The sequence below is a fragment of the Falco biarmicus genome, chromosome Z (genome assembly GCF_023638135.1).
Source record: "Falco biarmicus isolate bFalBia1 chromosome Z, bFalBia1.pri, whole genome shotgun sequence".
In the NCBI taxonomy this organism is placed as follows: Eukaryota; Metazoa; Chordata; class Aves; order Falconiformes; family Falconidae; genus Falco; species Falco biarmicus.
Genome location: NC_079311.1, coordinates 57,957,976 through 57,973,225, shown reverse-complemented (window position 1 = coordinate 57,973,225; position 15,250 = coordinate 57,957,976).

The window sequence follows — 15,250 nt, the reverse complement described above, 5'->3', positions numbered from 1 at the left end:
TTGAAACCATTTTGCCAAGAAAAGCTTGCCATCAACACGTATAATCTCTTATCAGGGGCCATTGAAAGCCTGCTCTCCGAGGTTAATTCTCCCATCGCAACGAGTTTCAATCAGTTCAAAACTCACATCGAGATGAAAGCTACGACGCCTTCTCGCCCGGTTTGTCCCGCAAAACCCACTGAGATCAACCGACTGGGGAGGATTAGAGCATGCTCATCTGCTGGCTCTCCAGCAGGACGGGCAGGCTCAAAAGAAAAACAATAATTAGGGATAATTGCTTGTGTCCAAACACAGGCATTAAAGCCCCTTTCCCCTTTGGTACTTTGTGAGCTGGAATGAAAAAGACACCCCCTGTTTTGACAGCTGGGCAGGCGAGCAGACCTGGTGACAGATGAAGCGAGACGTCCCCGGGCATCCGCGGCGCAGCGGGGCGGGCCCGGGCGGGCCGAGGCCGGCAGCGGCCTGGGCGGCCCCGCCTCAGCCCTCCCCTCCGCGGGCGGAGCCGCCGCGCCGCCCCGGGATGGCCGCGCCGCCCCGGGATGGCCGCGCCGCCCCGAGGCGGTGACGGCCGCGGCCCGGAGGCGATGGCGGCCGCGCCCTCGGGCCGGCTCCGGCCGGCGGCGCCGCAGTTGCCCGCAGCGGCCGCGGGGCTCGGCGGCGCCGGCACCCCAGCACCCGGGCGGTCCCCGGGGGTCGTGCCGTCCCTGCGGCGGGGGGTGGCGGCCCACGTGGAGGAGGAGGCTAGGCAAGAAGACGCGGTGGTTTGAGCGTTGCCCGCCGCCGCCGCTCCGCGCTGCCAGCCCGCCGGGGCCCCGGCTCGGCGGGAGGGCGGGCGGGGGCGATGGGCTCCGCCCCGGGGGGGCCGGCCCGCGGGCCGCGCTGCCGCGGGGAGCGGCGCCGGGCGGCCGCATCCCGCCCGGGGCGGCGGCGCAGCGTGGCACCGCTCCGCCGAGGGGCGCGGCCGAGGGGCGCGCCCGAGGGGCGGCGGCGGGCGCGGGGCCGGGGGCGCCGGGCACCGGGGCTCCTATCTGCAAGTGCTGCGTTTCTTCTACGCCTAATCGACAAATGCAAATCAGATGGGATCGGTAACGCGCTTCAAAACAACTGACTAAAATTACACTCTCGAGCTGTAATGTATACAACGGCATGAGTGATTAATTAGGGAAACCCACATCCGACAAGAAAGATTTTTGAAAGGAATCTTGGAAAACACTGCAAATACAGCTGGGATCCAGATTAATACATTTATCTAATAAAGCTCTTCAGCTCTTCCCGGTCGCCTTCTGTCTCTCGCCTGGTCCTGCCTTCTTCTTCTGCCTCACATTAGGGCCGGCTCAGCCAGCAGTTCGCTGACTGAGCGGACGAGCTAAACCTTTTAACAAGAGATTATATCTGTGTGTTAATGGTCAATATGGTAGCGTTAAGGCGTCGGACATTAAAACACCGGGAACAGGCAGACGCTTTTCTTTTCCATTTGGAAGGTAAAGCAAGGTTATGATCTCTCCTGTGAAAGCGGAGATGAAAATGGAGCTGTATGCCTCCAGAAGAATGAGGCACAGCGAACGCGTTTCCTAAACGCGATCCTTCGTAGAAGCATCACTACTGCTGTGGCAGCGGCGCTTGCGAACATGAATCAAGACGCATTTTTGGAACTGTTGTGGGTTAGGTGGTGGGGTGCCAATACGGATTATCACACAAAACTGGTCTGAAGGGTGGCTAAAACAAGGCAAGGAAAACGGTAACGTATCTAATTCCAGCAGAGCAGTCTCCACTGCTAAAGCTCGCTTCCGTTAAAAAAAAAAAAAAAGTGTTTTGTTTTGTTTTGTTGGTTTGTCTTTTTTTTTACATCTGTGTAACATCCCATACACCCAGAAGCTGGTTGACTTCAGAATACACCGAGGAATAAAATGCATGGGAGGGTTTAAATCTCCCAATCTTGTTTTACAGTATTATGACCACCTTACAAACGGTAGCAATTTTCTTCCCGTTATCCTGGACTTCAAGCATTCTCAGCTGCTAATATAAAATCTGCCTGCGCAGACTTTATACTCTGTCTATACTTTATACAGAAAAAACCCGGCAATTTTTATTTTTTATAAAAAACTGTTAAGGAGATATACATATCTATAAAAATTACAGCCTGCTCCCATAACTCCAGAACACGGAGCGAGTAAGTTGCCCGTATCCGTGCTCCCGTTCCCCCCGAGCAGATGCAGGCGCAGCACCGGGCTGGACGGGCTGCCCCTGTCCCGCGTTTGCCTGCGCGGTCACTCCATGCAAGAATCACAACCGCAGACAGAAAACTCTGCAAGGAAACACGTTTTTTCACACAGAGCCGTGCCAGCCAGAGCATCCTCGGGGTTGCTTTTTGTTACTTTTTTCCTCAACTGCACAAAAATACTGAGTGGAAGTTTGAATGGAGAAATATTAAAATACGTACATTACAACACAAAACGCAAGGCCGGTCCCACGGGGAGAGACGCAGCATGTCTCTGTACTTTCTCGAAGCTGTTGCACATATCTATGGAGCTTTTTCTATGACTAAATCCTCTGCTACCGGACGGGAAAATGGAACAATTATTAAACAGAGTCACAATTACTTTTAAAGTATCTCTCAGCTGGTTCAAACTCAAGAGACACCTCTTTGAGAGTCCTGGGAGCCCCCAGCATATAACAGGTTGTCATTTAAATGCGGTGTGTGTGGGTGTGTGGCGTGTGGTTTGTTTTTTTTTTTTTTTTTTCTCCCAAGGGTAAAATCCTGAGAATCTTTCATGTGGTTTTTATATGGAGAAAAATTGTCAACGTATAAGAGACTTTTCCTAGCCCAAATGCCCGCAGCAGCCTCACCAGCACGCTGGCATGAGCAAACCCAATTCGACTCGATCCCTAACCATCTCCCAGCTCCAAAGGTACACCGCGAAATCCCAGTCCTTCTCCTCACTTTCACTTCCTTTGATTAGACAAGTTTTGACAAGCTACAGAGCTCTGATAAAGACCCTATCCTGCCTCCCGGGACTCAGAGGAGTCTACCCAAGTCTTTTATTAGGTTGCCGTAATTGCGGTGTTCTCCGCTGCTGGACCGATATATTTTATTGGTCGTCGTCGCAATATTCCTAGTTGTGTTATAATGGTAATAATCGCCAGTCACTTGCTAAACGCCGTAGCTCGTTCTGAAAGCCTGCTAGAAACGATAAGTGCAGTTATGAAAAAAAATAAGAGCAAATACTGGGCTAAACTACTTTCCCCCACAAACTCCTGGAGAACCTTCGTACCTAGTGCAGGATCAGACCTCAAACAAGAAACGCTGAAGTTCGGTGTAGATGGTAACCTGAAGTAATTTACATGAGAGGCGCAAGAGTCATCTCAGTCTACTGCAAAGCAGCCTCCGAGCACGAACGAGAGGACACCACCGGTTTGTTCCTTCAGCTCCCCTTTTCCTAAAAAGCTCCTGAATAAACCAGTAAGAAATTTAAGGCCAGGAGGAAATATCACGTACGCTGGGACGCTAGGATGGGCGATTTTTCTTGTGCGGGCATAATTCTCTTCCGATCTTGTACACATTGCAAGTGTAGAGAGGGGGGAAGGTGCCATTTAAAACGAAATTTGAACGGGTTCTTTTATATTTCCTTTTAAAATGAGGTCACTTATTCTTCGACTACAACTGCGTGACAGCCTGCCGCGGCCAAGCGCCTGCACGCATCTGATTACAAATATACGGATCAGAACCGCAGGCTGAATGCTTCATCAGCGCCTGGGGGTTTTATTCTAAATGTTACGCTCCGAGGTTTACGTTTCTGTTTGTCTAATACAATTTATGCCAGGTGGTCTGCGTCCAAATTAAGCAAGAGATGCCGATCACTGTAAGAATTACCTTGTGTCAAGTTTTAGCTGGAAAAGGGAATTTGGCAATGCCGCAGTTGAACGTTTCAACAGCCATTTACCACTAAAGAGCGCAGCTTCCAGAGTTATGTACCTCGTACTACAGTTCATAAACTTGATTTATGATGAAACGGAATTGCTGGGTTTTACTGCTCTGGCCCTCCCAGCTGGTAAGAATTTGACTGCAACATGTGGGATTTACAGTGAGCGAAAACAGCATTATATCGAAAGCTTCCCCTGTATACGTGATTCCAGTCAACAGGTAGTGGAAAACTCCGTCTGGAAAAAACGCACACGTATTCAAAACCAGATTTTCGCGGTCAGGAGACGAGAGGAGGTCTGCCTTCATCTCGTCTCCCAGATCCGCCCGGTGCCGCACGTACAGCAAACGCACCCCGGCGCTGCCTTTCCAGGAGCAGAGGGAGCCCGCACCGAGGACCCGGTTCCCCGGCCCCGGGGCTGCGGCCGGTGGCGCGGAGGGGAGCAGCGTCGGTGCGGGGGGCGGCGGGGAGCCCACACGTCGGTGCTGGGCTCCCCGCTCCCAGCTGCGCACACGCGGCCGCCGGCGGCCGAAGGGAACGCGCGGGAGCTGAATTTTTGGGAATAAATCTTTCCCCGAGCATCTGTGGTTGTCCCGATGCAATTGCGCGGATGCAAGTCGGGGAACTGGGTGCTGTTTGCGGCCACCTGGCACGCTAATATTTGTGCCTGAAATAAGCTGTCGATGTAGCCACGTAGCCTGTTGTGTTTCAGTAAGACGGGGTGGGCAGTATGCGTGATGTGGTGCGAGTCCCTATTTCCTGGCTCGGTCCCCTCATAAAATCATAGCCCGGCGCCACGACACCGGGAAGCACGAGCGTGCTGTGACCAACGCGTTATTAACAGAACGTCTCAGAAATCAAAACGCCGCCCCACAGGGTTACCTCCGCAGCCCCCCACCCTCCCGAGGGGCGCACGGGCTCTCGTTGCAGTCGGGTCCCCCCACACCGCGGAGCCGCTCGCACCCTTAACGCGCCGTGGCCGGTGGCTCCGCCAGCCCCTGCGGGGGCACCGGTGCCAGTCGCTGCCCTGCCGGGGGAGGAGACCCCCAGCTCGGCGCTACCTCCTCGTCCCCCAGCAAGGAGCCCGGCTTTCCTCCAGCTTCACGCCGGGCTGTGGGGCGGCGGGTGGGTGCTTCAGGGAACGTCGCCGCTGCGGGGCTTCGGCTGCCCCCGCTCCGGGGGCTGCGGGCTTGCGAGCGGACCCGCAGGGCTCCCCATGGGCACAACCCTGCTCTTTGCCTTCCGTCGACCCTCTCGTTTCTCCCCACGGACCACTCTGCAGCCATGTCCTAAAATGTGCGGCGTCTTACCGAGGCGCTTTACAGAGAGGTACCTCTCACCAGCAAGAAAAAAAAATAATGAAAGGTTTTCGAGCCTATGTGAGGGACATGGGGTGGCCCAGGAGAGCGGCTTTCGCTGCCTGTACCCCGGCGGGGCTGCTGACGTCCGGTGGGCGCGGGAGCCTCTGGCACAGCCCAGCTCGCCCGCCGCCTCCGAGCACCGCGAAGCGACGACACCCAGGGGCATTTTTGTGAGTGATTTGTACAAACCCGTGGGAGGCTCGGGAGACGGAGGAAGGGAGGGAAGTGGAGGACATTTGGGAGAGTGCAAAACCCGTGCTGGAGAGGGAGAGCTTGGCTTTGGAAGTACGAACTGTATCTTGCCAAGGTGATAATTGGAAAAATATTCCTGCAAGCCAGCGTTTCTATAGGTTTGGTTTTATCACCACCCCACCACCCCCACCCCACCCCCTTCCCGGGTACAACACAAGTTCATGTAAGCAAGCTTTCGAGAGCTAAAGTCGTCAGAATTTCCATCCCTCATTCTGAAAACCACTAATCTGAACTGCTTTTGCAGTGGCTATTTACAGGCAATTACAGGATAAGCATACGTTACCCGACAGCAAGAACGAATGTGGTCTTTCGTCCTCTTTCATGCTTTTAATTAAACGATTCTTTCTCTTCGTGCACTTAAACACTTTTCTACTTGCCGTCGAAGCCCCTTGCTTAAAAAATACTACCAAACGATAGATTTTAAAGGGTTAGGTTTTTTTTACTGCGGTCTTCTCTGGACTAAATGAAAGGTGATGGTTTCACTTCAGACCGTTCATACACTGGCAGGAAGAGTCAAATAATGATTAACGAGCATATTTCAGTGGCGTCCCAGAGAAGGGGAGGTTTTGCTGTGTGACCGGCCGCAGGCTGGGCTCCCCCCCGTGCCCCCGGCCCGCTGGGTGGGTGCTCGCGGGCTGTGGGAATGTCGCAGGGACAGAAGGTGCTGTGGAAATAAAAGGTTGCATTGTAATAATAATGATAATAACAATAACAATAACAATAACAAAACCAACAATAACTCTGTTACTAATATTATTATTATTATTATTACTGAAAAGCAATAATTAAACAGGCACTCTGAGATGGAAGTGCACAACTCCTAGTTCCAGTGGTTTTGCGGGATATATGGCTTCTCATATGGTCTTGGCATTTTAATTGTTGCTGCTCTTGCTGTAGAGATGTAGTCTTGACACAGCTGAGCTGTGAAGTCAAGAAGCCAGCAAGAGACAGTCACAGGCAAGACTGTGTCCTTCCCTGAGAAATAATAACTGAACACATTGCAAACCCAATGTTATAATCTCAGCAGTAGTTTAACTCATGCTCATCAGTGCTCTTAGCACAGAGACACTATTTGTAAAAAATTCTCCGTAGTAAAATGGTTCATTTTTGCTTGAGGTCTCTATGCACGCCTTTTCCTGATCTTCTGTGGTGTACATTGTTTGGAGTTCATAAAATTAACAGAACTGAATTTAAAAACTCCAGAGCTGTCCCTTGCTGAGACTAAGTGTTGTGTTCTCAGGCTAATATATGCTATTAAAAAAATAGTTCTTTCCCTGAGATGAACTGTCTGGGGTACAGGGTATCAGGCAACCGTTCTTTGTTTGCAGCGATGTGGAGGAGAGGAGGATCCCCCTCTGTAACACCACCGTGATAGATCAGGACATTAAGAAACCTTGATGCTGCAATTGTGTTTTGTTGGGGTTTTTTTGTTTTTGTTTTTGTTTTGTTTTAAACTGAAACTCAGTGACTATCCCCTTCCCATTCTTCCACACTTCATTTTTGGCTCTTTTTCTCAGCCTAGCCTAACTTTCCCTCCTCTAGACCCAAAAGCTCCTTCTCCCTTAAGGTCTTCAAACCACCCCCCTCTTTCCCCTACACACCTTTAGGGCCTTCTCCATCATTCCTGAAAGACATTCGTTATTAGGAGACATCCCCCCGGGCAGTGCATTCAGCCTTGACCGCAGCCTGTGTGTCTCCAGTCTGACATACTGGGAATTCAAGAGGCACACTGGATGAAGGTCCAGATCAAAAGGAGACAACTCAAATGACGCTGAAGCTTGAGCTGTATTGTTTTTCCCTTCTTTCTAAAATATTTGTTGAAGGCAACAGTTCATTAATTGGAGTAAGATATGATAGCTCTATTGATGCCAGCGGTATGCCACAATTTATGCCAATTGCAGATCTGTATCACAGTCAAATGTCAACCTAACAGAGGCAGACACTTCAGCAAAGAAGAAAGCCTGTTATGGGGTTGGAGAAGAAGGGACAAGAACTAGAACTGGGACTTTTTCTGAAGTCTAAAAAAGGAGGCAGATCTGATTCCACTTGAGGTTTTTGCCGTTTCTTATTTCGTCTTTGTGGTTCACCAATTTCTTGCTAAACAATAATAGACATTCCTACATAATTTGATATTTAGCTATTAAAATGATTCAACATGTTCTATACATAATTTAATTAAGATCCCACCTTAAATCAAACACTCCTGTATAGCAATCCCAGTCCAACATGGGACAATTGCCGTGCTGCTTTGAAACCCCCGTGCGGTGTGTGCCCACGAAATGCAGGGCAATTCCCGGCCCTTCGCAGCCAGTCCTTGCGGATCTGGGCCTTTCCCTTTGTTAGACATCTGCCATGTGATCCGGGTGGAGGACTGGAAAGGGCAGCCTTGTAACAACATTATTTCAGGAGGATAATAAGTAGCCATCATAAATTCCTTTTTTAATAGTTTATTGCCGGTTGTAGTCTATTGACAGTGCCTGCTTTATGGCATAGGGGAAAACAGTTCCTTGTTGGCAGTAGTCACTAAAACTGTTTGATAGCTCTGGCTCTTTTTAGTGCCTTCAGAGAAAACCTAGTGTCTCATGAAATGAATCATAAATAGCTGAGTTGAACAAAAGACGGAAAGAGGGAGGAAAAAACCAGCCTTGCACTTACTGAAATATGTTTACTTTGGACAATAATCTATTAACCAGTTTAACAAAGAATCTTTAAGGCTCAATCCTGCTGTCTTAGCTGGAAGAAAAAATAAATTCCATGCGGATTGTGTCTTGGGCCTTTATAAGGAGACTGTTCAGCTAAGATTGTCTTTTTTCTAGCTCACTGAGTAGTACATACAAAATTGTTATTTACTAGACTTCACCTTTTTGAAAGCAGAAGCAATGTGTTCTAAGGCTTAGAGCTGTCTTGTCACCACTATACTATTGTGCAACATTGGACAATTTATGCGATCTTTTGGGGTAGGCTACAATGAAATACATAGGTATTTAGAAAGGGCTCAGGAAGGGCTGGATAGCCACTGGGTCCCACAAAATCCCAGCTAGGCAGCTGTATAACTCTCCAGATATTCACATTTACAGTCCCCCTACCTTGAATCATTTTACTCTGAACCCTGAGACCATCACTCTTATTTAGGTCTGTTCCAAATCTGGAAACCTGGGTGTCCCAGTTAATACTGGGCTTCACTGGCTGTGTAGGAGAACTTGCATTTTATATGGGCACCATCATACAATTTTGCTGAAGGTTACTAAACAGTCTTTCTCTTTCCCCCTTCCCTTCCCAGGGGTTGATGAGTGCAATGTGGATCCCAAGAGTCCAATTTCAGCCTGAAATTTTTGCTGGTTTTCTTCCTAACCTTCCCTATGTGACCTGTCTGAGCAGGTGACTTTTAAGCTCATCTAGGAGACACTGGAAAGATCTGACTTTGGATCTAATTTATTTTGGATTAAATGTGCTTCCAGATGCCAGCTTGAAAGACAGACTAAATGGATGGAGCTCATTGTATATATAACACTGAAACAGAAGTGAGACACCTGGGTTCAACGTCCCCCTCAGCCTCAGAGGCTGAAAAGTCTTAGATGAAATCTGTGTCCCATTTGTCATGAGAGTATCTAAGCCACTTCCCTTCTTAAGCTGAGCTGCACTGCAGAAGTTAATCCAAAACTCGGTGTGATAGAGCACAGCTCTGGATCCTTGGTTTCCAGGCATTCTAGCACCTGCTTCCTGGTCTGCTAATATTTTTAATATAATGCTTTTATTTTTAATTCCTCAGAAGAGGACTCAAAGTGCCAAAACTCCCATGCCTTCCAGGTGATGCTGGTTATGAGGCCAGAGCCATGTTCCTTCACTAAATTCTTCAGTCCATACAGCTACGAGAGGAATGAGAAATGTCTATGCTTCTATGGGTTGGTCAGAAGGAAGTGTGAGTCACCAGCAAGTGGGCTAAGACAGGAAATGAAGCCATCCTTCCCACTTGCAGACAAAATGCTGTAATCCACTTCTTTTTTTTTTTCTTTTTTTAAACTGTATATCCAATGTTAACATTTCCTTCACTTGAGATAAACCCCATGCTCTGTGTGGATCCAGAGAGGGTACTGGGCTGTATTACTTATGTAGGTGAAGACAGCTTCCTACAGAGATACCCATCAGGTGCTTAAACTGCACAAGGTCAGATGCAATTTCACAGGCTCCCCTTTTCCTAGCATTCTTCATTAGCCCATTCTGTACAGCTCTGTGCTCTGACTCATAACTGCTTGGGCCCTCTTCTTAGGTGTATATGCACTGTAGAGGAAACCCGAGCACTTTAGACTGAATTCTGGGTTTCAGTCCAGAATGACTGGTATTACCCCTAGTTTAATTCCTTATTGTATTGCAGTCTCATGATTTGATGGGGTGAGAATCTGTAGGGTTTTTTTTCCAGGTAGGCTCACATTGCTATAGTTACCTGTGCCTTGTTCACTTCAAGATCAGATTTCTCTTGAACCCTTTTTTTTTGGACACTCCTTCTGAACATCATCCATTTCAACCTACTTCTTCATCAGACAACACTGTGCCTATGATTAATAATTGGCAATGATTTTCAATTTTGTCCTAGGGTGAACATAAAACATCGGCTTTGTCTGATAATCTGAAATCTTGTCCCAGTAAATGCCTCTGTCCTCATCTCATGTCTGGAGTGTTGGCACTGGCTGAGGAAAAAGACCTAACATCTCTGGTTTTGGTGCAGGGAGAGGGAGGTGCCTTTCTTTGAAAGCTTCCAGTGAAGAGTCATGATGGTGGGAACCGCATACCTCCTCTGGTATCATCTGGGGTAGACTTCTCTGAGGAGTGTACAGAGTCTGATCTCTTACAGAATGTGCTGGAAACCTGAGGAGGGGATAGGGAAGTTCAAGCAGCAGTTAATAATGGATATTAGATCACTCCTTTGTTTTGGGCACTTACTTTTTTTATTTGCTATATGCTTTGAGTAAGACCTTACAACATTAATAAATGAAATAAATGTTGTAGTAATCCCATGGGTTATTTGTCAACCATCTGAAACTGCAGATAAAGACTTGATTGGTGCCAAAATGAGCATGCAGTGCAGATCTTGTCTATTTTGGCTGTGCCAGGCACAAAGCTCACATGAATGGATCCTTGCAGCCACACACAGACCTGGTGAAACCAACTGTGCCAGTGTTTGCATGCAGCAGGCTACAGAGTTAGGGCCATAGGTCCTGATTTACACAGTTACACACAGGTAACTTTGCTCTGATGAACAGCTTCCTTTATTTTTATTGCCTCTGAAGCAGAGATAATAGTACACCTTATTTCATTTATGTTGTAAATGCAAAGTTGCTTGCTGTCTTTTAGTGCTTGCAGGACCCTGGGCCACAGCAAAAAAACCCCAACCACATAATTTATTTTATGTCAGTGTTTCTTTTTAAGGATTCCAGTTACCTGTGAGCATCTGGTGCAACAGCCCATGCTTTATTAGTGTGCTCTACCTTTCTTTCATTTGGGTTTCAAAGTCCACTTGCTAGACAAAGTCAGCAAATCCTTCTTTTTACACTGTCATACAGCACCTACAATTTTCAGAAGTCTGCAGAGATGTCTGTGCATAGAGAATGAGTACATTGTTTCTTTTTTCCTGTGAGATACTCCACTTTATATATTCTGCCACAACAGTTTGCCTTTCCAGTTTGATATAAAGTCTTAACCCTTTTCCTCCAAGCTTTTCCTCCTGTTGTTGGGACACAGTAAGGTATGGAAATGCTGTGCAATACTGACACCTGCTAATATCTATCTGGAGAGCACTAACCAACTTAACAGTATCTCCTCATGACCTGACTTTCCCACAGGCAGAAAAATCCTCTTGACAAGCAATAGTTGGAGAAGACAGGCAGAAACGTTGGGGTCTTCTACCCTTTTTTCTTAAAAACATTTTTTTTTTCTTCAACTAGGGAAAATAGGAGTAGGGAGGTCTTCCAAACCAAAGAGAAATTTAGAAATGTTGAAGGAAAATACATATGCACCCCATCATTTTGGTGATATATTACTTTGCCTAATAACTAACTTAAAATGCCATATAAGAATTTGTAATCTACAGTAAATCATTTGGTAAGAATGATTTAAATGTACTGCTGACTAATGTAAAACAGTCTAGTTTCCACACTCAGTTGTCTGCCAAACATTGTTTAAGAAAAAGGGGGATGCATGATCCAAGCTGACATAAGTTATAGCAGATATAATGCTCCAATATAGTGGTGGTTTGCAGATTATTTGGTTTAAGAGATAGGAAGAAGATGACATATTAATTACCATGAGGATTGCCAGGCCTATTTTGTGCCTTAATTACAATGCTTTGCAACTCTATGTTTAATTTTTCTTAAAGCTTGCTTGGCAATGCCTTTATGACCATCTTATCTGCAATGACACTGGGGAAACAAAAGGCTAACTAATTTACTAATACAACAGCAAAACAAAGAGGCTACTTCTATGGTAGAGGAACAAGGTTGCTTTTCTTCGGGTGGTGATGGAGGAGTTAATGTTTAAAAACTAATTAAATCAAGCATACTCTGTCCTCAGTGCAGAAGGAAACAAGGAGCAGTGATAGGAGACACGTGAAGTGGGTGTGTTGTTGAGGAGGGAGACTGGGAACGGCCTTGGGCTTAAAGAAAAACTATGAAGTGAAATGAATCAAGCAGTAGTAAATAGTAGTGTGAGTGAGACATCTTCTCTATTGCTCAGTCTTTTAATTTAGATTTTTCTTTGAGAGATGGGGAGACAGGAGAAACCAGGGATATATAAGTATCAATTTCCACACAGACAACAGTAATTTCAGTGAAGTCCTTTCTATTTGCTATCTTGTAACAGATACATTATTTCTGCTGTCACAATTAAAGTCTTGTAGAAAATGAGCCACTTCTGGACTGGCTGGCATGTTGTATCTTTTATCTTTTCCTTAGACTAACATTATATCAGCACCATAGTGGTGCAAGGAGTTGGGGAGGAGGTCTGCTCTACAGCCACTGCAACACGATGTAGCGCAGCTGAAAAACAACTTTGACACTCTTAGTCCAGCTGTAGCATCATGGGTGAACTGTTTGAATATTTACTCAGCTTTTCAAACAGCTTGTTCATCCTTCCATGCTGCCTCTGCTCCATGATTGCCAGTACCCAAGGTGACTAGCTCTAGCCTCGCTGGGACTTCTGCCTCTTGTATTGCAGGCACAGCAGCGCAGTAGATCCCAGCAATCTGGGCAGGGTGTTTATGATCTCAGATCCCTTTGGTGCACTGGGAAACATCTACCTCATACTGCCTGTCTGCAAATAATGCTGTCACAACTTTACTCTTGTGTGAGGTGTGAGAGCATGTTCCCAGCAGAGGAGTGATAGGGAAATTAGCTCATTCTGCACAGTCACTATACAGTTCCTGCAGACCTTTCCCCCCTTCCATACCACCCCCTCCAATGGTCCTTTTATGAACACATCACGAGCAAATGGGTGTAACTCTTCTAGACACTGTGCAGAGAACAGCCTTTAAAAACTCAAGTGTTAATACACCAGACAGAATCAATGGTTTACAGGAATGCAGAGATTAACAGCACTGGGAACACTGCATACTGGAGTACGGAAAGCAAGGCTGTTCCCTAGGAAGTTAAAAAATCCATTTCATTCATATATTTTACAGCCTAAATGGTCACAGGTGACTAATGACTTCTGAATTAATCATTTTTTGAGTACCCAGCTGTAACAGCTTAAAGCTATTGTGTTTTTCAGAGTGTTATTAGGCATTTTCTGACAATTGGGTTGCTTTTAGGCAAAGGTATTCAAAAAGCAGATGCATCTAAAATTAGTGTTAGAAGACAGACAGCAAAAAGGGGGCGAGGCTTGTTAGAATTTGCTCGAGAGTAGGTGATGTTGAAGGGGGAGGGAAGGTTTTGTGCAGCAGGAAACAAGCCAGCCAGGCAATTACAAAGAAACTAAAATAAACAGTTTCAAGAGAACTTTTTAGCCTGTTTGGACCTATTTTCTCCTGCCGTTGTCGCCAGCCAGCATCTGTACACCCAGGGGTAACTTACTTCCCATACGGTGCAGCATCTAGTGCAGTGGAGCTTTAGTCCCTGTGCTTCCAAGTCAGAAGCCCACAGCAAGACGTGCTTAACCTAAGGCTGGTTGTGGCTGGAGTAGCAGAGTAGATCCCTGGCGAAGCAGAAGCAAACATGACTCCACCTGCAGTATCAAGAGCTGTTCTCGGACACAGCAATGAAGTTTTAGAGCAGATCCAAAGGACAAGACAGCAGAGGATGGCCATCCTTGCCTTTGTGGCATTTATGTGTCAGGTCGGACCCACTGGTGGGTGTCAGCACCCGTCTCACTGTGTGTGGGAGCCAGTCACATTTTCTTCTGCTTTGGACACCACACAGATGCCTGATCAGGAGCTGGAGGGTAATTATTCCCTAAAAAGCTCTCGACTCACATACATGTTAAAGCGTGACGTTTTTGGCAGAGTTTTGGTGCCACTGCCTCTCCTCTCTCTCTTCTACCCTCCACAAGTGATAATGCAGCAGAGGTCTGATATTGGCTAGGCTAAAACCAACCAATAACACCTGATAGGACCTTGGAGGTTGGAAATTTGGCATCATCCCTGCAGGTTACCTGTGACTGTTGACAGATGGTGTCCAGTGGGCCTGCCAGCCTTCCCTGCAGCAGAGGAGCAGACACCCTGTCTTCCAATCTGGAGCACCAGCCTGGCTCCCTCCAGGTGTCTTGGGTTCAAGGTTTGCAGCTGCCTCCTACACTACCAACTCAGTCCCTTTAAATCCTTTTTCCAACGCTTCCATAGCTCCTGGTTCTAAAGGACACCATCCACATAAGACAGCTTCAAGGCTCTTCTGCTTGAAATTCTTGCCTGTCCTTTTCTGCCATTTCCTTTAATCCAGTGGCTGCACCTTCCATAACCCCTAGCAGCAGACGTTTGCCCTTTGAGACCCTCCTTCCACCCCAGTGCATCCAGCACCTGTGATGCTCCTAAGCTCTTAGTGTGTTCCAGCGGTCTGTACTCCCACTGCTGAGGGAGAAACTCCTGCATAAATGGCACTCTGGGCCAAAGGCTACCTCAGAAAGTCTTGGCTACTCAGCTGGTAGCCTTGTTAGCTGTGGCAAAATTCTGCATATTCATATCTGCATACATCAAATGTGCACATCACTATTTTGTCTAAACAGCGACACCTCCTGATACACGAGCTGCAGCTGTGTCAGTGGGTTACTGCTCCAATAAAGTTGTTGTTGTTGTTACACACAGTAAATGGCCTCCCGAGAGCCACCCTTAACAAGAACCATGTCTGCTCCTGCGTTTCATTCAGTGCCAAGCATGCTGTCAGCACTTAACAGCTATTAATAATAACAGAAGGAATTACAAAGCTTCATGGGATAGAATAAAGCCTGCTTAAAGGCAGCTCTTTGAGGGCTGTTCTACTTCGCTTGTGTTCATACATCCAAACTAGATCAATTTAAGATGATAAAGTTAAAATTACCAACATAATGTAATTCCGAGTTTGAAGCTTTGCCAGACATTAACTGCTAAGATTATTTCTATATAACAAAGTGCACTTTCTAAAGGAACATGTACTTCAGCTATTAACTTTTTGCTGGGGGAAACAGTTGTGCTGGTGAAAATTCAAATACACTGTTTATTCATGCATTAATTATGAATTGTTTATAAAAGCAGCAAAGTTT